We start from the raw sequence: 26,121 nt of genomic DNA, 5'->3' as shown, positions 1-26,121 counted from the left end.
AGAAAAGGAACAGACTTTGTTGCGAAAATGATATGAGAGTGGCACTAGCCGCGCATTTCTGAACTTGTCTCTGAAAGTCAACAGCAAAAGTCACGTTGATTTACAGTAAATATTCATTGAGTTATGTTTTTGTTTTTGTGTGAAATTCATGTTTTGTTGGTTTTGTTCTTTGAACACAGTGATATTGTGAGCAACTGATGCATGGTTTATTTCGTGCACAAATAAAATATCTACTTATGTTTTATTTTATTTTTCCAATTACGAAGGGTTCAGTGAAAATGTAAGTACGAAACTTCCGGGGTTCAGTACCTTCAACAATGTTAAGAACCACTGTTCTAATGTATAGAAAAACTAGTGCGTTTTGGCAATGATTCGTGCCAAACTGGCTTTTATATCATGTTGTTTAGCAATGAAAGTATAACTTAATATTGTTGTTGTTAAGAGTCTATGTGCTGAAAGCGTAAAATGAAAGATATATAAACTAAAGAAACCGAAAAATCATTTGTTGTTTTCTGAAGCTTTGGCGAGCACACACATACACAGACACGAAGGCACGCACCCATTGGTCCAGCATGGCCAGGTGGGTTAAGGCGTACGACTCGTAATCTGAGGGTTGCGGGTTCGAATTCTGGTGGCACCAAACATGCTTGCCCTTTCAGCAGTGGGGACGTTATAATGTGATTGTCAATACCACTATTCCTTGGTAAAAGAGTAGCCCAAGAATTGGCGGTGGGTGGTGATGACTAGCTGCCTTCCCTCAAGTCTTACACTGCTAAATTAGGGACGGCTAGCGCAGATAGCCCTCGAGTAGCTTTGCGCGAAATTCAAAACAAACAAACGCATTTGCATGTGTATTTCTCTATGATTTCTATTTGTAATATGAGAATCCACTTCTTTCTATGTTTTTTTTTGCAAGCATGCCTTATTAAAAAAGATGTTTCTAAGTTATAATACACATGCACAACCTCAGGGCCCACTTAGTATGAGTGCAAAATTTCAGGTTTCTAGGTTCATTCTTCTTGAAGATATGGTGGTCGTACACACACACAGACCCAAAGACATGTTTTTTTATTATTATATATATTAGTTGATAGTGACTAGAGACATATATAATCGTAAATTAATCTCTCGTCTTCTGGTATCATTTCTGTCACCTTTACCATGTTTTACCAATAAATGCTTAGTTCCTTCACGCCCCCCACTAGCACAGCGATATGTCTGTAAACTCACACCATTAGAAACTGAGTTTCGATACCGGTGGTGGGCAGAGCACAGATAGCCCATTGTTTAGCTTTGTGCTTAACTTCAAAGAAACAAATTTCTTTCTTCTCGGTATCTTGAATTTTGTATTAATGAACAAGTGATTTTCCATGTTGTGATATAAGTGAGTGGAAGTGTTCTGTTGGTAATACCATTTTGTTTAACGGTTTGCTGAATTTACAGTACATGCTTTATATTTGTAATCGCGCGTAAGCCCTCGGTTATCTGAAACGTGATCAAATAGTGTGAGTACCGTGTTTCTCCGAAAATAAGACAGGGCTTATATTAATTTTCACTCCAAAATATGTTACTAGGGCTTATTTTCGGGGGATGTCTTATTTTGATATATTAAAAAATGAAGTTACAAAGTAAAAATTATAAGACCTCTAAATAAATAGAAATTACGAAAAACATTCAGAAACTCATTAACAGGAATTTATTCAAAAACAATCATATCATCATCCTCTGGAATGTCTTGCAAATCATCTGTTTTTAAAATTCCTGCTGAGTTTTCACTTAACTCAATTTCTTGTAGAATTTTCGCACCTACTCTCTCATGTTGAGCAATAGAGGTTTCACGGAATGAGAATTTCTTATCCAAGTAGCCTGCTCGTAACCCGTTGGCAATACAGTTGTCTGTAATTTTGTTCCATGAGTTTGTCACCCAAGTCACAATGTCTTGTAACCCGGGCTTCACAAAGTTTCCACGCTCATTTCTCACCATTCTATTTTCAATGTAATCAAAATAAACTATTACTAAACTATTAAACTAACTGATTAATACTTAAACAAACTAATTAACTAACTATTAAACTAATTAATAAATTAATTTTTTTTATTTCTTTCCTCTTCCTGCCACTCTTAACTAGGGCTTATTTTAAGGGTAGGGCTTATATTAAAAGTATCCCCAAAAATCACACTAGGTCTTATTTTATGGGTAGGTCTTATTATCGGAGAAACACGGTAGCTGCACGTGAAGCGTGAGTGAAAACAAGAAGATGCATTCATTCTACACACACCTTTAGTTTACACTACTTATGGTCAGTAGTGGAGACATCTAATAAACGATTAATCTTCAAATTGAAGGTATTGCTCCTATTTTCCAAGATAAGTAATGAAAACCCCTAATACATTTCTAAAACAATTGAAAGCTTAAGGTTACTCTCATTGAACTTTACAAAACGGCAAATATTTCTTTGATTTCACGTAAGCAAACTAAGCAGAAAAGTACACCAGATTTCGTAAGGATTTACCCATTTTCCTTTTTACTTGGCGCTAACATTCTGTTATCTACCCAATTATAAAAATACTCATTTAAGTAACAAATAATTAACTTTGTGCAACCAGCTCTAAATTTTGTTTTGTTTTTATTGGAAGTTTATTCACAAGTTGTGTCTAACTTCATGCTACGTCTCGAGTATGAGTTCACAATAGCACAAAACAAACATTAGTTATCAAATGTTGACCACTACTGTAAAATTGTAAAAATATCTACAACGTTTTAGCTGTAAGGTTTTAGATTTATTAGTTTTTATTAATGGTAATTTGATATTTATGGAACGATAACTAAAATGTAAAAATGTTATGTCACGGCCTTTGAAGACATTATCTGGTGATGCTTCAGTAATATGGGCATTGCACTGTTTGAAAAGTTCAGTGAGAGTAACCTTAAGCTTTCAATTGTTTTAGAAATGTATTAGGGGTTTTTATTACTTGTCTTGGGAAATAGAAGCAATACCTTCAATTTGAAGATTAATATAGTTTTTATTTTACACAATTAACGTAGTGGAGTAGGTGCTTTCATAAATGACATATTATTGTGTAGGAAATGGTAGATGGGAGCTTGTGTCTAACGAAAAATAAAAACTTTGGCATAAACGTAAGGTAAGGTTTAGATCATTAAACAGTAAATTAATATTTATTATTATTAAAAAATACTATCCAATTGAAAAAAAATTTTGGTAACAGTAATAAAACGTTTTTATGGTCAAAGACTAAATAGATAGTTTGTTAAAAGTGGTTATTCAATACATGCCCTCCCTATCGGCAGTTAATTGGAGGACTGGAATTTAGTTCCCCTTGGTGGGTAGAGTGCAGATTGTCCATTTTGTAGCTTTGCAGTAAGAGAATAACAATAACAATAAGTTATTGATAGTAATGTAAGTTGAATAATATGTTGATTTTAACTAGTGAATATAATAAGTATATTGAAAACATGTCCCCTAAATAATAATAGTGATATTCAATTTCAATAAAACGGAATGATCCTTCCAGATCCGTATTGTTACCAAGGTAACAGCCTACTTCAGTCTACGCACTAAATGATATAGAATGCTTTTTTTCTATAGCAGTATTGATACTGTTTCGTCGATTGTTAATTTTGACACTCTAACTTTACTAACTCAACAGAAGAGAGTTGCCGAGATTGCATTCTGTTTCACTCTCACTATTTTTAAAATCTCCATTCCTGAAGTGATTTGACTTATTCTCAGCAATGATTGCAATTCAGTAAGAACTGAAATGTTAAGTCTGAGAACAATAAATGTGCTACGTGAGCAAAGATACCAGGAGTAATACTTGGGCAATTACTAAAAAATAACGAAGGCAATAAAATCCTAGAAAAAGCATGTGGTGTGGAGACGTACCGATTTAACAACCAGCCTTTGATGTCTTTGGAAATTTGCCAAGGCTTCTTTATTTATACCTATTGTTCCGAGAATAACCTGAAATGTCTCTTATTTGTCAGTCGTTGTATCATTCGAATATAAATTGAAGAATATCTTAACAAAAAAAAAAATCATGAATAGTAACTTCTCAAATTTCAAGCTTTGATCTCCTCTTAGAATCTAAGTAATTTTGTACTAAATATAAACGCCTCCTTTTTCTTTCCATTATTATAAGTATTGCTTTAGCCATATAAACTTTCGTAAGTGTCTCTCAACCTTCACAACTTGTCAGTGAACTTACAAGAAAAAAGAACAAGGAGTATTAAAACAAATCCACAATGGGCTACATGTATTGTGCCTACCACAAGGATTAAAACAAATCCACAATGGGCTACATGTATTGTGCCTACCACAAGGATTAAAACAAATCCACAATGGGCTACATGTATTGTGCCTACCACAAGGATTAAAACAAATCCACAATGGGCTACATGTATTGTGCCCACCACAAGGATTAAAACAAATCCACAATGGGCTACATGTATTGTGCCCATCACAGGGGGGGGTGAACTAGGGGAGAGATTGAATGTTAGCGTGAGAACTTCTCGCGCTTACCAATGATCCATCAGTGTGGGTGGGTGGGACATAAAGATAGCAGACATTTTGATAAAGTTTGTTGCTGCAAAATGTTTATTTTCCAACTCATTAAAGATAAAGTTAAAAGCACGACTCAACAGTCACTAAACATACATCGAAACTTGACACGATATTTTAAAATGACAGTGTCGATATTAGATATTTAATGTAGAAATGTCTCATTGTAAGGCATATTCTACATTTCGAAATAATTTTGTGTTGATTCTATAACACTTCAGATATTATATTATTTCCTTCTAATAATTATGAATACATTCTAGATAACCAACCTTGTCAATTGTATATTTCAGTGGAAACTTAGTCTCAAAAAAGGAATTATGATTATAAAAGGTAGTTTGAATAAAGCGAATTATTTATTTAAACGTTTTAACATAATTTAGGTATAAAATAAAAATAAATGTTGGTGTTATACATATGGAAATCAAATAATATTTATAAAGCTGGTCCTGTGCTTTAGCGGTATAGATAACTAGCACATTATAACGAATCATAATCCTAAGAACTTGGTCTGAACGGTAAATATAGCCCACATCATTGGTCCACACTAGGGCTCTTTGGTTCATGTTATACCAATTGAAGTTCTTCCAAATAACTTTTATGCTGTTCAGAAGTATTCAAAAATTAAATAGATTTTTGTGAAACTTGGTAGGTCATAGCAAAGTTATCTGAAAGTAAAGTTATATACATATACATTCAAAAATAAGTTACAAAAATGTACATAAAATCAAATTAAAACATCTACATCTTTTTCAATACAAAACAGAATAAAATTTATTTCAACTTATGTGAAAGCCAGGCGAGCTTATGCATGTATGAATATCTAAGAAACCAAATTTTTTTTCGGCGATAAATCTATGACCATTACATTTTAACGCCCTCATGACTGAAAAGGCGAGTATGTTTGGTGCGCTGGGGATGCGAACCCGCGACCCTCAGATTACGAGTCGCACACCTTAACCCACCTGGCCATGCCGGGCCAATTTAAAAAAAAATATGTTTACAAAATAAGAACAAGAAGCTAGTAACAGTTAAGTTTCAGTGACAAATATCTCAATATTTGTTATAAATATTATAAGAGCAAATTTTCTCATTTGGACAATTCAAATTACGTTAAATTCGATTACTAGTAATATAATTATCGTATGTTACCAAATAGCATCTAAAATGAAATAATTACAAAAAAAGATGGACGTGTTCTTTATTTTTTAATATGTAAGATTATTAAAATTCTTTCCAATTAAAACATTGCAATGCTGAATGTAGCTGCTTGGGCATATTTAAAGCGAACAGAAATGACCTCTTATTGTTTTTCTTCAGAAAATATTATGTTTTTATTAATAAAACGTTTAGAAACGCTTTTTTGGGGGAAACGAGAGGATTGTTATTACTTTTTTAAATATTATGAAAGTTGTTTGAATCAGAGAAACATTTCAATTTTAAAATGTTTATCTAAAAATAGGATAGTTTCCACTTATAGCTAAATTATTAACTTTGTTCTCTGTATCAGTGCCATAAATGGACAATTTAAACAAATTTAATCATCATATAAACCCTAAGGAAAGAACGTGACCAACTAAATGATAACACCATCTATCAGCACAGTATATTAGAGGGAAATGCTAGATACCTTTTACACATTCATCCCCCGAATCTGAAATACCAAAGTTTGTTAATGGCCATTAGTGAGCTAAGCTACAGATTATCTACGTGTACAAGTTATGATATTTTCGAATGAACTTTAAAATCAATGTGAAATATTAGTTTTAAGGCTTACGTAAAAGAAGTTCTATTTCGCTAAACTGGAAAAGGTGTTCTATCCCATAAGAACAGGAGCACTTCAGGTCACCTAAGTGATCAGCAGATCCATAATTTACATAAGTAAGAACTCAGAAAGTGGTTGATATAAATAACAGTGATGTTGCCCTGTTGTAACATGATTACTAGAAATTCCGATTGTCATTTAACTGTTTAGTGTTGTACTTTTGGAATAATAGCTCCATATACCTTATTTGGTATTCTACGTTTGTATTTGTAAGTATCGGCCATAAAATATCATAAAAAGAAAACTCAAAGGCATAATTTCCAAAGTTTTTGAGTAAAATGTTTATATCACAACAAAGCATCTATTGCAACTGGTATATTGATTTATCATAGAGCATAATGGTTTTATATCATAGAGTTTCACGATATGTATAATAGAAACATTACAGTTTCTCATTTATTTTTAATTCACAACTTTTCAGGGTATAAAGAAGTCGAGATTTTCTGAGTTTTAAATATACTTTTTCTGATACAAGTATTTAGAAACGTTTTTACCTATTACATATATTCTACGTGATAATTTTTTTCTGAATAACATAAGGAAACATAAGAAACGACTGTCACATAGGGGCAAAATATGATAAGACAAATAAAGAATTACTGGCAGCCTAACAGTAAATTTAAAGGGTAGAATGCAGGTTTCGATACCGCAGTGGGCACAACACAGACGCCCTCATTCAGCAGTTTTTTAATCAACAACTAAACAAACAAGTATCTGTATTATTGATGTTTCTTTTTCTAACTTATAAAAGGAAGAACACTTATGTCAGAATGAACTAAAATCAATTTAGTCGTATTTTACTGCCTTCAATAATAATATTTGTGTCTGCGGATTATACATTATCAAGGAACATTAACACAACTATGATGTCATATAGTGTTAACAAACAACACTACAATCCCCAGTGGCACAGCGGTATGTCTGCGGACTCATGTCACTAGAAACCGGCTTTCAATACCAGTGGTGGACATAGCACAGACAGCACATTGTGTAGCTTTGTGCTTAATTCAAAACAACAATCAACCACCTAAGACATGACTTTTTCCCATAGTCTTACATTTTCTTTCAGACCGATATCAAACTAATTATTTGTACCAATTTAAAGGATAGGAGCACGTTTTCTTGTTTGTTCTTGGTTTCTTACTTTCCAAACAAACAACTATCAAATGATAGTTTTTACATAAGAAATAAGATAAAATTTGTATCTTCTACCTGAAGGAAGAAGACTACATTCTTCCTCTAGAATTATGTTGAGAAACATGAGTTAATCTCTCTGGTTGTACAGTTTTTAATGAACAGTACTGTGTTTACAATTGTACATATGTTTTAGAACAAGTTGTTATTTCGTTGTATGATCGTTTTATTGTTATTCTATTAAAAATCAGTTTCTTCGTTTTGTATTTATTACTGAATACTGTAAAATGTAAAAAAAAAAAATATTTTATTGTGTACTTAATTACGAAACAGTCTTACTTTGGCATTGTGCTAAGGAAGAGAATTCTTAGCTCTGATAAGTAAAAAGAAAAGGAATCATCCTTTGTTGCAAATAGTTTCATGTTACAAAATACTTGTTATTGTTACAAACAACTGATGGGCCTGGCATGGCCTAGCGCGTTAGGGCGTGCGCTTCGTAATCTGAGGGTCGCGGGTTCGCGCCCGAGTCGCGCCAAACATGCTCGCCCTTTCAGCCGTGGGGGCGTTATAATGTGACGGTCAATCCCACTATTCGTTGGTAAAAGAGTAGCCCAAGAGTTGGCGGTGGGTGGTGATGACTAGCTGCCTTCCCTCTAGTCTTACACTGCTAAATTAGGGACGGCTAGCACAGATAGCCCTCGAGTAGCTGTGTGCGAAATTCCAAAACAAACAAACAACTGAAGTCGCACAAAGTTTCTCTCTAAAAACACTTTGTGTGTAGGAGTTCCCTCTCAACACATACAACATGAAAGAAATATATCGATTTTCTGATGAGATTAAACTCGTAGGTGAAGTAAATATAGCGTCTACATATACTTTCTCATGTTATATTCATACATTTTATCAAGAGAAATCGCCGCCAAAGAAGTGAACCAAAATAACAGAAAAAAAGCTGTATGTATAGTTTCTAAACGACAAAAAAATACAAAATTTTACACTATTGTTCATTTATTACTGTTTATGAACTTGCTTAAATGTATACGCTTGCCTAAAGAAGTGGAAGTCTTTGTAACTCTAGAATCTAGATGCTTGTTGCGTCAACATGTGAAAATGAGCCTTGAAATGCAAATTCTCATAAAAAATATATCACTGCATATGAAAGTGATGGTATTTCATCGTACAGAATTATTATAGTAGATTTTTAAAATTTATCTTTTAAGTCTGAAAACATAGTCATTTGCTTTTATTGAGTTCATATAGACACAAAACTATTTTACAGAAACAATTCCTTCATTAGTTTTGTTCTATCGTATTAACATTCAAATTATTTATATTTCGAATAATTTTGGAAAAGTACATTCAAAATTAAACTACTACAAAAAGTTTAGTACGTTATATTTAAACGATTTTGGCTGTGCAAATCGACAAGTCATGTAACAACTACAGCCGACATAAAGTAGTGGTTGTAAGGAATATATCAAAATTACATTTTGACATTGGCATTACGTAGATAGTAGGATGACACGGAAAGTGATTTATTTCGGGAAGGGTATGAGAAGGTAATTTAGAATTCTCAGGATCGGTATATCTCTTAAACTTAATGACATTTGAAAGTAAAGAAAATAAGTCCAACAAGTAGCACCCGAGTCATGACAATAAGTATGATATTTTGTAACAACTAATAATCCACAAGCACAAGAATTAGTGGCAAATGCCTTCCATGTATGCTTTTCTATTCTAAAACATACCATCTAAATCGTATGACGTTACTTATAGATGCTTGTGCGATTTGAAAGTTAAAATGGGCACTAAACAACTGTTGTCCTCGTAAACTAGATGGATTATAGAAAGCTAAAGGAGGAGGGGTGCACTGTGGCCATGACAGTCTAACGACGTAACCTTTTTCAATTGAAACTATACCGCAGGACTATTGTAAAGATGCACTATCGTCAAATAAAGCATGACAGCACTACACACAACGGTGTAGTGTGAGGCTATAATATCGTTTTAACGTAACGTGTCTAAGTTTTGTGTTGATAAATTTGTAATAAACATAACAGTGTACTAGAAATTATTATATCCGTATAACTATGGTAATATTTAGAGATGATGAGAAAACCCACTTGTACATAAATATTTTCTAAACCCAAACCAGCCGAATATATATTACATATATATGATAATATTTGCTGTACAGTTTAACTTTATTAGATTTGCACAGTTAGAAAATAACATTTACAATACATGTTACCAAAACTAGATTTATACTGCTAGAATAATATTATAATGTATTTAGAATAACATTACAGTACAGTTTGACCTTACTATATTCGTAAAATTAGAATTATGTTAAAGTATAATTCAGCCTTAGCAGATTCAAATAGCTAAAATAATATTAGAGCGTAAATTCGATGTTACTAGATTCATATAACTAGAATAACATTTTAGTGTATTTCGATCTTACTGAATCCATACAACTAAATTAATATTTAAGTATAGTTAGTTCTTACTAAATTCATACAACCAGAATAATATTACAGTATAGTTTGACCTTACTAGGTCCATAAAACTAAATAATATTTAAGTATAGTTCGATCTTGCTAGATTCATGCAGCTACAATAATATTTGTGTAAAGCCCAATCTTCCTAGATTCAACAATTATAATAATATTACAGTATTTTTCGGCCTTATTAAATTAATACAGCTAGAACACTCTAAAATGTATTAGATCTTGTTAGAGTCATACAAGTAGAATTATATTAGGGTGTAGTTCTACCTTACTAGATTCATAATATTATCGTATAGTTAGATATTAGTACATTTACAACCAAATTTAAATTACAGTATAGTTCGACTTTATTAGATTCATAATATTGTAGCGTAGTTAGATCTTAGTAGGTTCATACAACTACAATAATATTACAGTATGCTTTGACCTTACTAGATTCATACATTTTGGATAACATTATTGTATATTTCGATTTTACTGGATCCATAAGACTAAAATAATATTACAGTATAGCTCGATCGTACTGGTTTCATACAACTAGAACAACCTTTATTTTACACTTTAATCATGCTACACTCATACAACTGTAACAACCTTCGCAGTATAGTTCACTTAGTGACGCTATAGCTTAACCTCAATTAAATTATATATTTAAGATTACATACAGGACAAAAATAATTCAACTTTGCAAGATTCAACAGATATTATGACTTTCATGGTACAAGTTACTTTTCTTAGATTAATACACCTAAGTTAATATTTAGGGCTCACGCTTTTTTCTAATCACAAATAAGTAACTTGGGAAATTGTAGATGACAATTAGAACTGTTAGCTGTTTGTCGGAGTAAAATGTATTCTTACACTTAAACAATACCATATGTACGACTTTAACGAGTTAATAATTTAAACATTAGACTGTACAGATGTTAATGTATTTAAAACAGTGATTAAATAAAACCACACTGTTTACATAATAGACATTTTGGGAGATATATTTAATCTACTGTTCAAAGAGTATTTATTCCACATAAATTTAGGGTTTATAATTATGACTTTATACAACAATTAATTGTGAACTTTTCTTTTTTGGAAGCCAGTTGCAGGATAAAACATATTGGTCACTCCTAGTTCTAAAATTACCTACCAGGTAGCAGTAAATTGTAGAATACTTCTGGATATTAATTGAAGGTAATAAATAAATGACTAGAAGCCAGTCGACCAGACAGTCACTTCTTCATTTGGTTGTGTTAGAAGTTATAAAGCAACATATAACAATTAAAACTACCGTATTGTACTAGCACAATTTCTTTCATTATATTTAACAAACATATAACAACCAAAAGAATAGAACTAGGTAAGGGCAGCTATTATTTTTGTTATATGTTTGTTAAATATAATGAAAGAAATTGTCCAAGTATAATACGATGGTTTTAATTGTTATATGTTGCTTTATCAACTTCTAACACAACCAAATGAAGAAGTTATTGTCTGGTCGACTGGCTTCTAATCATTTATTTATTACCTTCAATTAATATTCAGAAGTATTCTACAATTTACTGCTACCTGGTAGATAATTTTAGAACTAGAAGTGACCAATATGTTTTATCCTTTTACAGAAAAAAGGTGATAATCATTCCATAAAAACATTTAATATAAATATTTTTTGATTGTTGTGAAATTTGATAAGTTAATATACTTAATAAGAAGAACTGCTGTACTCACCTAGCTCCTTTCAATTGTTGGTAACAGAAAATTTTAAATTATCATGTAGAAAGAGTTCATTTGTTGTGATCACCACAGTCACCTTCTTTGTTTGTGATAAAAGTTTATAAATTAACATAAGAACAAGTGCTATGCTTATTAATTGCCATTTCTTTGCTTGTAAGAGCTGTTTGTTTAAAAGATTCGCGCAAAGTTACGCAAGGGTTGTCTGCACTAATCCTTCTTAATTTAAGGTTATAGACTAACGGGAAAGCAGCTAGTTATCAATGCGCACTTCCAACTCTTGAGTTACTTTCATAATACGGTCAAGCGAACTGAAAAGTTAATTATTTTACATAAATTATTCAGCTAAGAAATTCTAGCAGATGTTATTTAAGAGTAAAATAATATACCCGAGAAATATTTGACTTAGCTGAAAGAAACAAATCAATTGATGTTTCATTTTTGTTTGCTTTGTAGTTGCTTTTCCATTTAAATTCTTATTAATAAGATATGAGGTTTCAAAAAAGCCGTAAAAGATAACAAGGAAAAAAATAGCTGTAGTTTTAGTTGATTTTTGTTCTTTTCATTAGAGATATTTATATTTCATACGTAAAAATAGGCTTTTTTATTCAACAAGCGGATATACCAGTAGAACAGGAATGGATATTTACTTATACCAGCTTATGTTACCCCGCCGAGCAATCAAAACCAAGGTAACCGTAAGGTAATTTCACACCAACATGAACTTCAATTTACTCCAACAGCGCTAATAAAACTTGTGAAGTGAAGGAAGCAGGTTGGAGAAGGAAATGATGTCTTCTTATTCTTAATGCTAAGATAAACTGGAACCTGTAAAAAAATATTAGCGATATTCATCAAAATTTGTGTGACTTTTTTGAATATAATAAAGTGTATAACATATATAGTTTTGTGACTCAGTTTCATTAGCTATTAACGTTGACGTGTATAATACTGTGAAGAACAAAGGCTATAAACAAATATGTAGCATCAATGATTCATATTCTTCAAGTCCTACAGAAATACAGAATCATTTTAATGAGGAGAGTAAACGACAACTGAAACGCATATCACAATAAATGCTGTCACCACATGAGCAAATTTGTCAATTCATTTTTTTTTCACTTGTTGTATATGGGAATAATTGTACATAATGAAATATAAATGTATATTTATACGAAAACAAAGAAAAATTTACTGAGCAAGAATAATACATGCAGATTTAGTAAGTCTGCAAGTATATTACAAAGCCAATTAATACTTTATTTTGCTTCTTAGTTCTGAATAACTTTATTAGTGTTTGAAAAATACAATACATAGTATGATGTGAGAATTAACATGTATAATAATAAAATTCTACTTGGTAACTTCAACAATAACTTACATACAAACTTAGTAACGCTAAAAGTCTAATCTTAATATATATGTATATATATATTTGTTCATTAAGTACAAAAAGACCCTACATACGCCCAGTATAAAGTTAACAATATATACTTCTTGATCACATAGAAGGTCTTACATATATCTAGTACAAAATGAATAACATTTATTTCTTCACTAAATATAAAAACGTCGTACATAAACTTAACAATATTCCGCCTTCATCAGATACGACAATATCGAATTCATATACAATATAGTACATATACCTAGTTTAAACTTAACAATACTTCTATCGGCACCAGATATAAAAATATCGTATATATACCTAGCATAAACTTTAGACTATCTCTGTATTTATCAAATATAACAAGACCTTGCAATGCCTAGTTTGAAATTAATAACAACTCTGTTTTAGTAGATCCAGTAAGACTGTGGAAATAATACGATATGCATAAAACTAGTGAAATTATTTCAGCTAACTGACTCTACATTTAGTTATAGTATATCATCTGTATCTTAATAATTATACAGGAAAAATGAATACAAAAATATAGTAGTCCAGTAAACTAGAACACAAATTATCAAAAATAAAGACAAAATGGTAAACTATAAACCTGATCAATAAGTAATCACGTGAAATATCGTAAACCCGTAATGATAATTACAACGTGAAAGTAATCAACGTACTATATCATCAACCCGTAAAAATAGTTACAACGTGAAATATCACCAACCCGTAAAGATATTTACAATGTGGAAGTAATGAAAATATTATATTATCAACCGGTATAAACAGTTACAGCATGAAAATACTCAACCCTTAATCCTTTCTGCTTGAATAGACGTATCCATTAATAGTTGTCAGTAAGATCAAGAGCTTATAAATCTAAAATTCAGGGCTCGATTCTGGTGTGGGCACAAGACAGTTAGCCCCTTATATACCTGGTGAAATTCTATGCTATAAAGGAATGGAGAAATACTACGAAGAATATATAAGAAAGAAGGCATACATTTTTTATCGAGAAACTTGAATCCATATCAACAATCTTTACATATATAGATTTATCGATAAATGTTTAAAATTGTGATACAAATTTAAAGAGATATCATCCAATTAAGTTAGCTCCTGATTTATGTATTAATTCCCGAAGTACAAAATGAAATACTTAACCTGCATGATCGTAAGTTATTTAAAAATAATTCTCACAAATAGTGTGAATGGACATGCAGATTGATTTAGTTTTATTTAAAGACGCTAAGTACATTCTGCACGCACAGTAATATAACAAAGAAATAACGTAGTCACGCATTGTTAAGGTATATTTAAATATACCTTTGAAAGTTTGCATTAATGAAACCGGTCAATAAATGAAGCCTACTATAATATAAGGCACTTTTTCATATTGTTTTGATTGACACAGTGATCGGAACACGCATTTAAAAGTAGAATACCTAAAGATACAGCTACTTAAAACGCAGCTGTAGTGAGTACGCATTTATCATACATTTACATACAACGATAAGGTATATTTATAGAGCATGAAGGCGCCCACACACACAGATTTACAGGTACACATTTCCCTTCGTAAGGTTCAAACAATTTGACTAATGGCAATGAGATAATTAAACTGTATGTGTGTTTGTTGAAGATGAGAACTAACTAAGCTTAAGACCTGTTTAGGTAAAAAAAAGATTCTTATATCCTGTCTTAAGAATCTAATAAACATAACATGTGTGGTATTTTTTCAGTAGATTTTATGTAATTTCAACAAAGCTGTAGGAGTTGTTTGTTTTAAATGTAGTTAGGTGACAGGGGAAAAAACCATGTAAAGACTGAACTTTAAGGATTTTTGTTGTGCTAATAAATCTGAATAGACAGATGAAATTTAATTTCTAGAAATTTCTTGTTACCTATTGATGGATATCGAATTTATTATTTTCTTTTTTATGATTGTTTTCTCAGTCCAAAGCTAAACAATGTGCTATCAGCATTATGTCCATCGCGGGGAATCGAACTTCAGATTTTATATTGTAACTCTGTAAACTTATGGTTGTTGTAGGTAGCATTAGTGCTTGTACAAGAGTAATATATTTGTGTGTCTGCAATAAGAGAATAAAAAGAAACACTGCAAGCAACGACTTTCATTTTTAAAAATTTCACTTTCAGCTATTAACATTAATGCATACATTTTTATATAATTTATGTATCTGACGTATAGAGGACCTTATACATTATTCTGTTTGCAAGAATAAAGAGTAACAAGTAACAGCTTGTAGAGTATGTTGCTAAAAAATCACTGGCAAGAACTATGACTGAATGTGAGAAACTAATTAATTCGAAAGAAAACGATGACAAACAACTAATTTGTCTTGCACCATAGTGGGTTGTCGTGTATACGTGTACGGGTTTCCATAAAGTTACCTATTCAATAACCATTAAACTCACGTCAACTCACTGAATCAGACAGAGTACGTCCTTGAAAGCACGAGATGAAGTTCTTGTATGACACTATTTGCATTATTTCTCCAGCTTGACAGTTCAACTTGATGATTTTATAAATAATCTTTCAAAACAAAATTTGTGTTGAACTTCATGTTATATATGCGACTATGATCTGCAGGAAACGTTTTGGTTGTTGTTTGTAGTTAAGCGCAAAGCTATACAATGATTTCTAGAGCTACAAATCCATTCTAAGTGCAATTTGATATCTGTAGATATTTTAGTTCGTGAATTTCTTTGTACTTGTTGTAATTGGTTGGCGAACATTCTTTGAGGAAGATTTTTAATTACATCGCTAAGTTTAACAATAATACACAAGTTAAGGAAAAGTTAAATGGGATGAGTAGATGATAGGTTTAAGGATTAGAGAAGTACATCTTGTAAAAATAAATGACAGGGGTACAAATGACAACCGTAGGTTTATTAAAACTTAGTACTTTACACAGGAGTTAGTAGGCAGGATAGAAATGGCAGCTAGAGACTTAACAAAGTTACATACATTATGTACATGTTAACGAAGAAGCCACAGTTGTCAACAGAAGAAATAAGGATCATAAGCACATTACTTTAAAGTTAATAGGGGAAGATGCAATGTCGACAGTAGGTTTCAGGATTGTTTGTACGTTAGTTGAAAGTAAGCAGAAAAATACAACTGTTTCAGGGTTATAGTGTAATACACGGGAAAAAGAGAATCAATATAAATAATGTAGCTTTTTCTCCCTGCTAATACTTATTGAAGCCCTTTAACTGTCATCTTGGACATAGAAGAACTTCGTTTTATCTGGCTATAAAACCTAAATTTTCAGTTTTCATGTGATCTGAGCCTTATACGACGACACTATTTGCATTATATTTCCAGCTTAGCAGTTCAAATTAATGACTTTATAAATAATCATTCAAAACAATATTAATTTGTTGAACTTAATATGAAGTGAAGTATATACGTATATTGCAGCCAGTTTAGTCAGTATACTGACACAACAGTTACTGAAGTTAGTTCACCTAAGTTTATTAATCTGCAAATGTCAGTCTATTTCGACACTCAACAACAGAGAGTTAACCTTAGATATACAGGCGGGATTCATCACTCACTAGCTTATAAACACATTTAATTTTCTAAACTTGTTGTGTGCTTAACTATTTGGAGTTTTCTTACCTCTTTGGTAACAGGATTCCTAATAATGTATGAAATACAAACAAAATGTAAACGAACAAATACGTGTTACGTACTATAAATTGTCTTGGACGAGTTTCCGATTTACTCTGTTACGTATTGCGATTTCAAATAGCCTGATACTTTAATTCGAATTTAAAATTGAATTTCGAAATATATTAAATTTATGATATTTGCCAAAAAGATTGATACACACAATCTTCTTTCTTAAAAATATATTTTAATATACATATATTATATATGTATATTAATATACATACATACAATTTATAATAACGGTTTTACAAATGATGATTCATATACAAAAGGTTTAAAACAATGCTGAGTCTTTTATTTGGTCTGGAACTGAATATTTTATCTACGGTTTACGATAAGCGAACTAATTCTGAGTTGATATTGTCACACTTTGCTTAATGGCTAGCCTCACGCTGTTTACAAGCTGACTTTTCTCCGACGAATACATCTAATGTGCTCGTAGAAATACTTATGTCGAAGTTGATTCATTGAAGTCAGACTGTTTGTAATGTTCGAAATCTATAAACGCTTCTGGTCAAATATCTATGGTTTCCTGAATAACAAGTGTTTATCACAGTTATAACTTTCGAGTTTATAGTATACTAGCTGTAGCAAACCAACAATATAAAAATAAACGCGATGCGTTGCTTACCTTTTATTAATTTTAAGACGAGGATCTCGAAAATTCAGTTAGCAACAATACCGGGAATCAATGTACATAGTACATTGTTGATTCCTACACTCAAGAATATTCTACAAATTTAGAGAACAGGTAATACTTTCGCAAGACACATTTAACAATATATGTTACATGCATTTCTAAATAAACATTTAACTAAAACAAACATCGATATTAAAATAAATGCATAATAGTAAATCCGTTACACGCACCATTAGCATCACAATTATCTACACTAATTACTTTTGAGGTTTTCTGTGTAATTTGTATAGCAAAAGAATTATTTCACCCAATATTTGTGGCCAATTCTTTAAATGAGTGTTGTAACAATCAGAAACATAAAATTACTCGGTATCTTTTACAGGTAATGAATAGTATAAAAATAAGTCTGTAATTTAAGGTTTAAAATAACGTGAAGTTAGCAAATGAAAATAAAAATATGATAATCTATTTTTAACGAACGAAAAAGATTGCATACAAAGTGTTTAAATGTGTTACTTCTGAATAGTCTGTACAGTTAAGAGCTCTTTATATTTTTATTTTGACTCAAACAATAATTGACAATCTTTTCGTTTGTTTTTAATTAAACATAGAGCTACACAATGAGCTATCTGTGCTCTTACCACCATGGTTATCGAAACTCGGTTTCTAGCGTTACCACTTGAGGGCAACTGGTATTTTAACCATTAATGCAGTCCACTGTTATTTTGCTACAAAGTAGATTCAGTTACGCTATTGAACAAAGATAATAACTAAAGTAAATAAATAAATAAATGCGAAAAACGATTAATATAAACATTCCTAATTGACGCTCACAATTTTGGGAATATTACGATATTGTATTCAATTGTATTCAAATCTTATGAAATAACTTTTAAAGTTGTTAGTATTTTAATTATAAGAAATTCTTATTTGAATATTTATAAACTTGAAAAAAAAAGTATATTGTAAACAGTTCCTTTTCTCTCACTCATTATTGGTTCTTAGTAGTTCAGCGGCAAACCTAAAGGTTTATAACGCCAGAACTCGGACCTCAGTATCAGTGGTAAGCAATGTATATATAGCTCATAATGCAGTTTTTGCGCATAACAACAAAACAATGAAACTGACTCACTTAGTGTCATGTATTCACTCATTTTTGTGTTATCTATTTGCTAAGAAGAAAGTAATATAAACCTAGCTTCAGTGCAGCTGTATGAGAATTAGTTTTCACCATGTGAGAAAGCACTGTACCAGTTGTATCTTCAGGCAATTAACAGAGTGTTGCATAACACTGACTAATTAATTAAACTTATTACAGAGCATACTTTCCAAAGTAATTAAACCACCTAAAATATGTTAACTTTAAGTATGTAAATTCATTTACCAGGAATCATTCAATTATTAAATCATTCAGTCTTGGTTGAATTTCAAGTGTAACTTATTATAATTTATCCCGGACTATTGTCCTATTTATTGTTACGTACGTTACGTATTACGGTTTCACATAACCGAAAATTTTAATTTTAATGTAGAAGTTAATTGAATGTCAATATGTATCAAATTTATGATAATTACCAACAAGATTGATAAACAAGAATTTCTTTCTTAATACAAGTATATTTTAATATACAAACAACAACAACAACAAACAGTTATTAGAAATAATTATTCATACATAAAAAAATTACAAACTCACAAAAAATATTCAGTCTTCTATGTGATCTGGAATTGAATATTTTATTAACGGTCTTGGTCCACGAGAAGCGTATTAGTTTTGTGTTGATACACAAATACACTTTGCTTGACAGGAATTATAGCTAGCTCTGTTCTTGTTTGGCCTAACGCGGTGTACAAGCTTACTTTCACAGAGGAAGATAGATATCTAATGTCCTCATAGAAATCTATAAACGTTCCTATCTGTAGTTTTCCAGTTAATAAAAGTTTATCACAATTATAGCTTCCGATGCTTATAGTATACTGATTGTAGCGACCAAAATATACTATTCTAAAACTATCTCTTGGCGTGTCCATTTCTAATCTGTAGGCGAAGTTCTAGAAAGTTTGCTTAACCCAACAGTATTCGAAGGTACGCTAGTACTTTTGTAAAACATAAATTGTTGATTCTTACTTCAAGAATCTTCTACAAATTTAAAGAACAATTGTTGTTATTAGAGGGCACTAGCTGGGGTACCCATACTCTGGGCGGAAGTTATGTAAATTCATGATTAATAAAATGATATCTTAGGACATGAAAAGTTGTTTTATTTATATATAATTTAAAACCCCCAAAATGCCAATAAAAAGAGCAAAGCACAAAACGTGAAGCCATAAGTTTGCATATATCTTCTCCTGGACCCAACAAACCTTCATCCAAAATCTGGTGAAGATCCATTAACAGGGGCAAAGTAGTGGTGCACAAATACGCAAAAACACTCATGAAAACCGTAAAATGCAAAATTAAAAATTTGTGCCTATTTCTCCATAATCTTAATAAACCTCCATATTCATTATGGTAAAGATCCATTCACACCCTGTGAAGCATTTACATGGGCATTCAACAGACAGTACTATTATATTTATACAGCTGGACCCAGTGCATCAGATCAGCGTGTGATATATTCATCACGTCATATTTGAACCCTGAGAATGGAGAAAAATAAAGTTCTCCGTGATGAGAAATGGAGACAAAACAGAAAAATCGTGACCCTATTGCAAATCGACATGCATACAGGATAAAATATTCGCGAAGCTGGGAGTTGCATATTGTGTCATAAAAAAGTTTTTCCAGTATCATATAAGCAAGAGTTCCATGTTGCTGTTACATTCTAGTTCTGTCTAACGTCAATTTTTAATTCACTAAGGAGAGAGGTGTAACGGGTTTACTGTTATGCATTCATTTTAATATCTGCATTTGTTTCAGTTTTATGCATGTGATATATATTGTTGGATATGTTGCGCAAGCGCAGCCTATTCTCTAAATTTGTAGAATGTGCTCGAGAGTAAGAATCAACAATATACGTTTTACGAAAACATTAGCATATCTTAAAATGTTGTTGAACTTTCAAGAATCTTGCCTTAAAGTAAATAAACTGACGCGTCGAGAGATAATAAAAAGATTATTATTTTGACGCTACAATCAATATATTATAAACATAAAAAGCTATAATTGTGACAAACGCTTATTAATCGGAAAACTACAGAATTTGACCAGAAACGTTTATAGATTTTGAACACTATAAACATTTACTTTCAGTAAATTAGCTTCGAACGTTAGCATTTTCCAAAGATATTAAATATCCTCTTCGGTAAAAAGTAAGCTTTTAAGCGGCATGAGGCCAGCCACCAGCCAAGCCAGCTAGCTTAAGCAAAGCGTAAAAATATCAACTCAGAATTAATCCACTCGTCGTCGATCCGGATCGCCGATAAAATATTCAGTTCCAGAGCAGATAGAAGAGTCAGTATAGTTAGTAAAACTCTTATATATAAACAAATATTTCTAATAATTATTTGTAATAACCGATATTATAAATTGTATTGTTCTTTGTATATTAAAATATATTTGTATCAAGAAAGAAAATTCTGTGTAACAATCTTGTTGGCAAATATCATAAACTTGATACATATTAACATTTAATTAACTTCTAAATTAGAATTTACAGTTATTTGAAACCGTAATACGTAATGTCCGTAACATAACAAATCGGAGACCCGTCCGAGAAAAATTATAATACATCACAAGTCTAATCACGAAAACTGTAAACTGTATGAAGATACTCAGTGATGTATGAAGATACTGTTCTTTGTAAAAACAAAAGAAACTAGAGTTTAAATAAACACAAGTACAATTAATAATTTTGATTATTTTCACAGAAAGTTAAAAAATGCTGAAATATAAGCAAAGTAAAAATGTATTTGGATATCTTTTCGACGCCTATTTGTTATATTTCTTCATTAGTTTCATGTTTTTATATCAGAAGATGTCTCGTAAATAACTTTACCATATCAAATTTTTGTTTTGAACAAATATTTTCAACGATTTTAAAATTAAAATTCAGAATTTATTTTATAGTAATATTTCATATTGATAACATCGTTAGTACATGTAATCTACCTTGCATTGTGGCGCTTCTAGGACACGTATAAATGTATTTGATGGTTGGGAACTTAATTTTCACTTCTAACTTTTTTATTAGGTTCATAATCATCTCAAATAATTTTTTATTTCATTAAAAATGTCTTATATATTGTTCTTGCGTTTTTTATTTTTATATAAAAACCCTAGCAGTATTAATATCAATTTGCACGTTTAAGGAGTTCAGCATGACATTGTTAAGTCAACCTTTGGCTCATTTTTGTTGAATTTGTAGTCATATTCAATTCGCGATCAGGAAAACTAGGAAGGTACCTTTTAAATGATCAATGTAAACCTGCTTAGCAGCTTTTAAAAGATCTTCCTCGTAAATCGTTAATCTGTAAAAAGTTTCCTTCATTACCTTGTTTACTCTGATTGTTGGTTATACATTGTTCATTCTGATTGTTTGTTAGAAGTGGTAGTTGGTTGTCAGTTATCATCTTCGCTGTCACTGACCGACTGAACAGCAACAGTAGTTCTATATCAGTTAACTGATGTTTTTTTGAAAAATGGTGATTCTTCACAGTTATAAATTAAGTTTTTGTGCTTTGAAGTTTTTTACTGATAAAATGTTTTTTCTTGGATTCCCAATTTTGTCCACACAAACACACTGTCACAACAGAAACTTAAACACAGAAAACAATACAAACACTAGCAATTAACCCTTCCTTTTTTTTATTGTTTTGGAACCATTCACAATGGAAAATGCTTTTTTATGACGCTTATTTACGCTGTTCATTAAAACAAACCATCCAGTGTCACAGCGGTATGTCTGCAGAATCACACTGCTAAAATCCGGATTTTGATACCTGTGGTGGGCAGAACACAGATATCCCATCGTGTAGCTTTGTGCTTAATTAAAAAACAAACAAACAACAAATCATTAAAACAAAATTAGTTGGGTGATGTGGTCCTAGCTGTTTTGTAGATGATGATATGCTAAGCGTAACACATTTGTAACAGCAAAACAATCACTTCTCTTCTTACAAAACTACAGCGGGCACAATATGGCTTAAATTAAATTACGCGTGAATAAGTCGAGCGATGCCCAAACGGAATAGAGCGCATGCGTAAGAAGCATACACCAACTGTCAGTCAAAAACGCAGGAGAGAAATGAAATGAAAATCAGCGATGAATCGGGTATAACGAAAAGCGTCCGTAACAGGCTTTCAGACATCAAGAACCAGGCTTCTATAATCAATAGTGCTAGAGGGAAAGCTCAACACTTTTTGATGCTTTAATAAATGAAAAAACGCAACGAATAATGACGATTTTCTTTACTTAAGTTTTGCGAATGGTAAAAATATAGGAAAAATAGTAAGAGCGTGTGAATGGGTGCTCCAAAAAGTGAGAAAACAATGTAGGAATGGGCATAGTGTAATAAATTTCCTATGTACAACCTCATAATAGGAAGTGCGTCCAGTATTCGGTACTTGCCAACTTCGTTTATTCTTTTTATCCTCTATACAATACGTCAGGTGGACTTAAGTTATCAAACTTAGTTGTGTTTGTTATACAATGATTAGACAATTTTGTGAATTGAATTATTGGAGGCGATTCATGTAAAGTCTTTATACGACACCAAAAAGAGTCAGATATGTGGACCCCTAACATGTGTGTCTTTTCTTTTTTTGCAACTTGTTTCTCCTTTAGCAATTACACGAGAAAGCAATAATAGTTTATACATTAGCTAAATAGAGAGATTAAAATACAAAGCTAAACAATATTTTAAAGTTTCAATGTATTGACGTCATGAATTTGTTATTGTTTATACAAAGCTATAAGAATCATAGGCTTGTATGTGCCCATAAGCTCTATAATATCACGAACACATAAAAACGAAGTATGCATGGAACGAATGTTAAACACGCTTGTGAGGTTGTAAAGTTTTATTACAAGTTTCCTCACTCTTTTTGGTGCACTCATTCCTACATTTTAATTTTTTAAATATTTTTTTACAATTGTTCACGCACTTTCTTCACTCAATACCATGATCTCATGCCAATTAATTCGTGTCGATATCCTGTATGTATATCATCAGTATGGGTGCGCGCTACGGTATGCAAAAACAATGGTGTATATGTGTGTGTGGTTTGCATTCTCATCACTTATCACTATAAGTAAAAAAACGTACATGTTATGAGTGCACATGTTTGATGTGCAAACTCTACAGTAGAAATGTCATTTGGGTTATATAGTGTGAGCTGTGTGCATGCACTAAAGGTTAATAAATTAGTTAATTAACTTGATGTAGTTCTGGTAATAACAGAATTTTACATATGCAAAACTAGTAATACAGGTTGACATTTATGAAAAAAACAGATACTATTCATATAAAGTACACCACCAGGTGAACTGAGTACAAACAAAGTTTCAACTTATCTTCAGCTGGATGGGAGGCTTGTTCAACAAAATGAGTAGCACAGACAAACAAAATTGCAGTCTGACTTGTGCACAAATGGAAGAAATCTAGATGAAATTAATGCAATGGTATTTTAATTGACACGAAAGTAGTGATCACCTCAAACTCAACAAAATAATTGATATATTAGTTGGTTCCCCTGTAGCGTATGATTGTCCATTCACAACAGCTGATTCATTCTCACCTTATAAATGGTTGTAACACTTTCAACTTGAATAATTTTTCACAACGAAAAACTAAAAACAACACACTCCTACCAAGGTTTATACGCAGGAAAATTTGGCTGTAGCAGTTCGAACTCTTACGCTACATATTAAGCGCAAACTTGATTTAATTTAAAATACGTAAGATAAATTCCTTGCCCAGTGTGAGACTGACCCTATGCTGGCATACTTCATATTACTCACTATTTCCACGTCTTTTCACACAGTGCTAGAGATCGAGGAGAACAAACACTTCCACTCTTATTTGACCACACTTACTCAGTATCTTAAAATACAGTTCATATTCAGGGTATTACCTGTTATACGACAAATAGCTCTTCTTGTTAACTTTTAGAAAATCGCTAGCGCTAGCACGTGGTTCCTGTACTATTGTTTAATTTGGTGCACTTATAACTACGGGCCAGTCATGGCCCAGTGGTTAAGGCACTCGACTCGTACTGCGAGGGTTGCGGGCTCGAATCGCTGTCACACCAAAACATGGGGGCGTTATAATGTGACTGTCAATCCCACTATTCGTTGGTAAAAGAGTAGCTTAAGAGTTGGCGATGGGTGGTGATGACTAGCTGCCTTCTCTCTAGTCTTGCACTGCAAAATTAGGGACGACTAGCGCAGATAGCCCTCGTGTAGCTTTGCGCGAAATTCCAAACAAACCAATTATAACTACGGTAAATCTGTTTACTACACAGCTAGAAGCATTCAACAATATCAGGCAGTTAATGAGATTGAGAAATATGTGGGTTTGTTTATTTTTATATTTGTTCTGCTGAATTTTTCAAGTGGTTGTATGACTTCTCATGTTGTATGTGGTTTATATATTTAAAAATGGCTGGAATGGATAGAGAAGCCACTAAAAGAGGAGCGAACAACGTTTCGACCTTCTTCGGTCATCGTCAGGTTCACAAGGAAAGAAAGGGTTACTGACCGGTTGCTGACCTTATGTTTGAAGGTGGTTGTGTAATTAAGTGTAGGAATGTAGAAGGCGTGCTTAGATGTTGGTTATATTTATTAATATAGGTGTAAAGGTGTTCCTTTGTATTGGTTTATTTTGTATTTTATAAATATACCCAACGATTTAAAAAAGTCACGAAACCATATGCTGCTGCATATCATATATTCCCGATATTAGCAGAAAAATAGCCAACATTTGGCAAAAACTAGTAACAAGATATGACATTCCAGTTAATACCAAATTTATTGAAAAACCTGACACAAAAATAAGGCCTATACTATGTAAAAACTACACTGACAAACACCACACCAACATTATTTGTAAAATATGATGTGATAACTGCCACGACTTCCATATTGGAGAAACAAGTGGAAAAATGGAAACCAGACTCACAGAAGACATAAAGTCACCTTCACACGTTTTCGAACACTGCAAATCAAATAAACACAACATAACCATAGAAAACACCCAAATACTAAATAAAGAAACAAACATAAACAAACGCAAAATTAAAGAAGCCTTACTTATACAACAACTCAAGCACAAAATAAACAAATACAAAGGAACACCTTTATACCTATTTTAATAAATATAACTAACATCTAAGCACGCCCTCTACATTCCTACACTAAATTACACAACCGCCTTCAAACATGTGGTCAGCTACCTGTTAGTAACCCTTTCTTTCTTTGTGAACCTGACGATGACCGAAGAAGTTTGAAACGTTGTTCGCTTCTCTATTAGTGCCTTCTCTATCCATTCCAGCCGTATTTAAATATACAATTTTCTCTACAAGTAGGTTTTCTTGTCATCACGGATTGTATATGGTATGTTTATCGCCAAAGGATGTCTCTCAAATACATTGTTTGTTTATGGTATATATGAG

General features: G+C 31.9%; 1 protein-coding gene across 4 annotated transcripts in view; it reads right to left on the bottom strand.

Annotated features, from left to right (window-relative positions):
- The window catches only part of LOC143222632 (FAD-dependent oxidoreductase domain-containing protein 2-like), a 122,333-nt gene that overhangs the window by 82,583 nt on the left and 13,629 nt on the right, over positions 1–26,121 (bottom strand). The window contains exons 2-3 of one of the 4 annotated variants that reach the window (XM_076449348.1): positions 12,425–12,602; positions 1,807–1,985 (exon numbers count right to left, since the gene is read on the bottom strand). The exons of 1 other annotated variant lie outside the window; for it this stretch is intronic. The gene's annotated coding sequence lies outside the window, so the exon portion shown is untranslated. The remainder of the gene's footprint in view (positions 1–1,806; positions 1,986–12,424; positions 12,603–26,121) is intronic. 2 more of the 4 variants (XM_076449350.1, XM_076449347.1) reach the window with 2 other exon arrangements.

This window comes from Tachypleus tridentatus, chromosome 8, assembly GCF_004210375.1.
Source record: "Tachypleus tridentatus isolate NWPU-2018 chromosome 8, ASM421037v1, whole genome shotgun sequence".
Taxonomy (NCBI): domain Eukaryota; kingdom Metazoa; phylum Arthropoda; class Merostomata; order Xiphosura; family Limulidae; genus Tachypleus; species Tachypleus tridentatus.
Note: the sequence above shows the minus strand (reverse complement) of the source record. Positions and strands in the feature narration are given on the sequence as shown.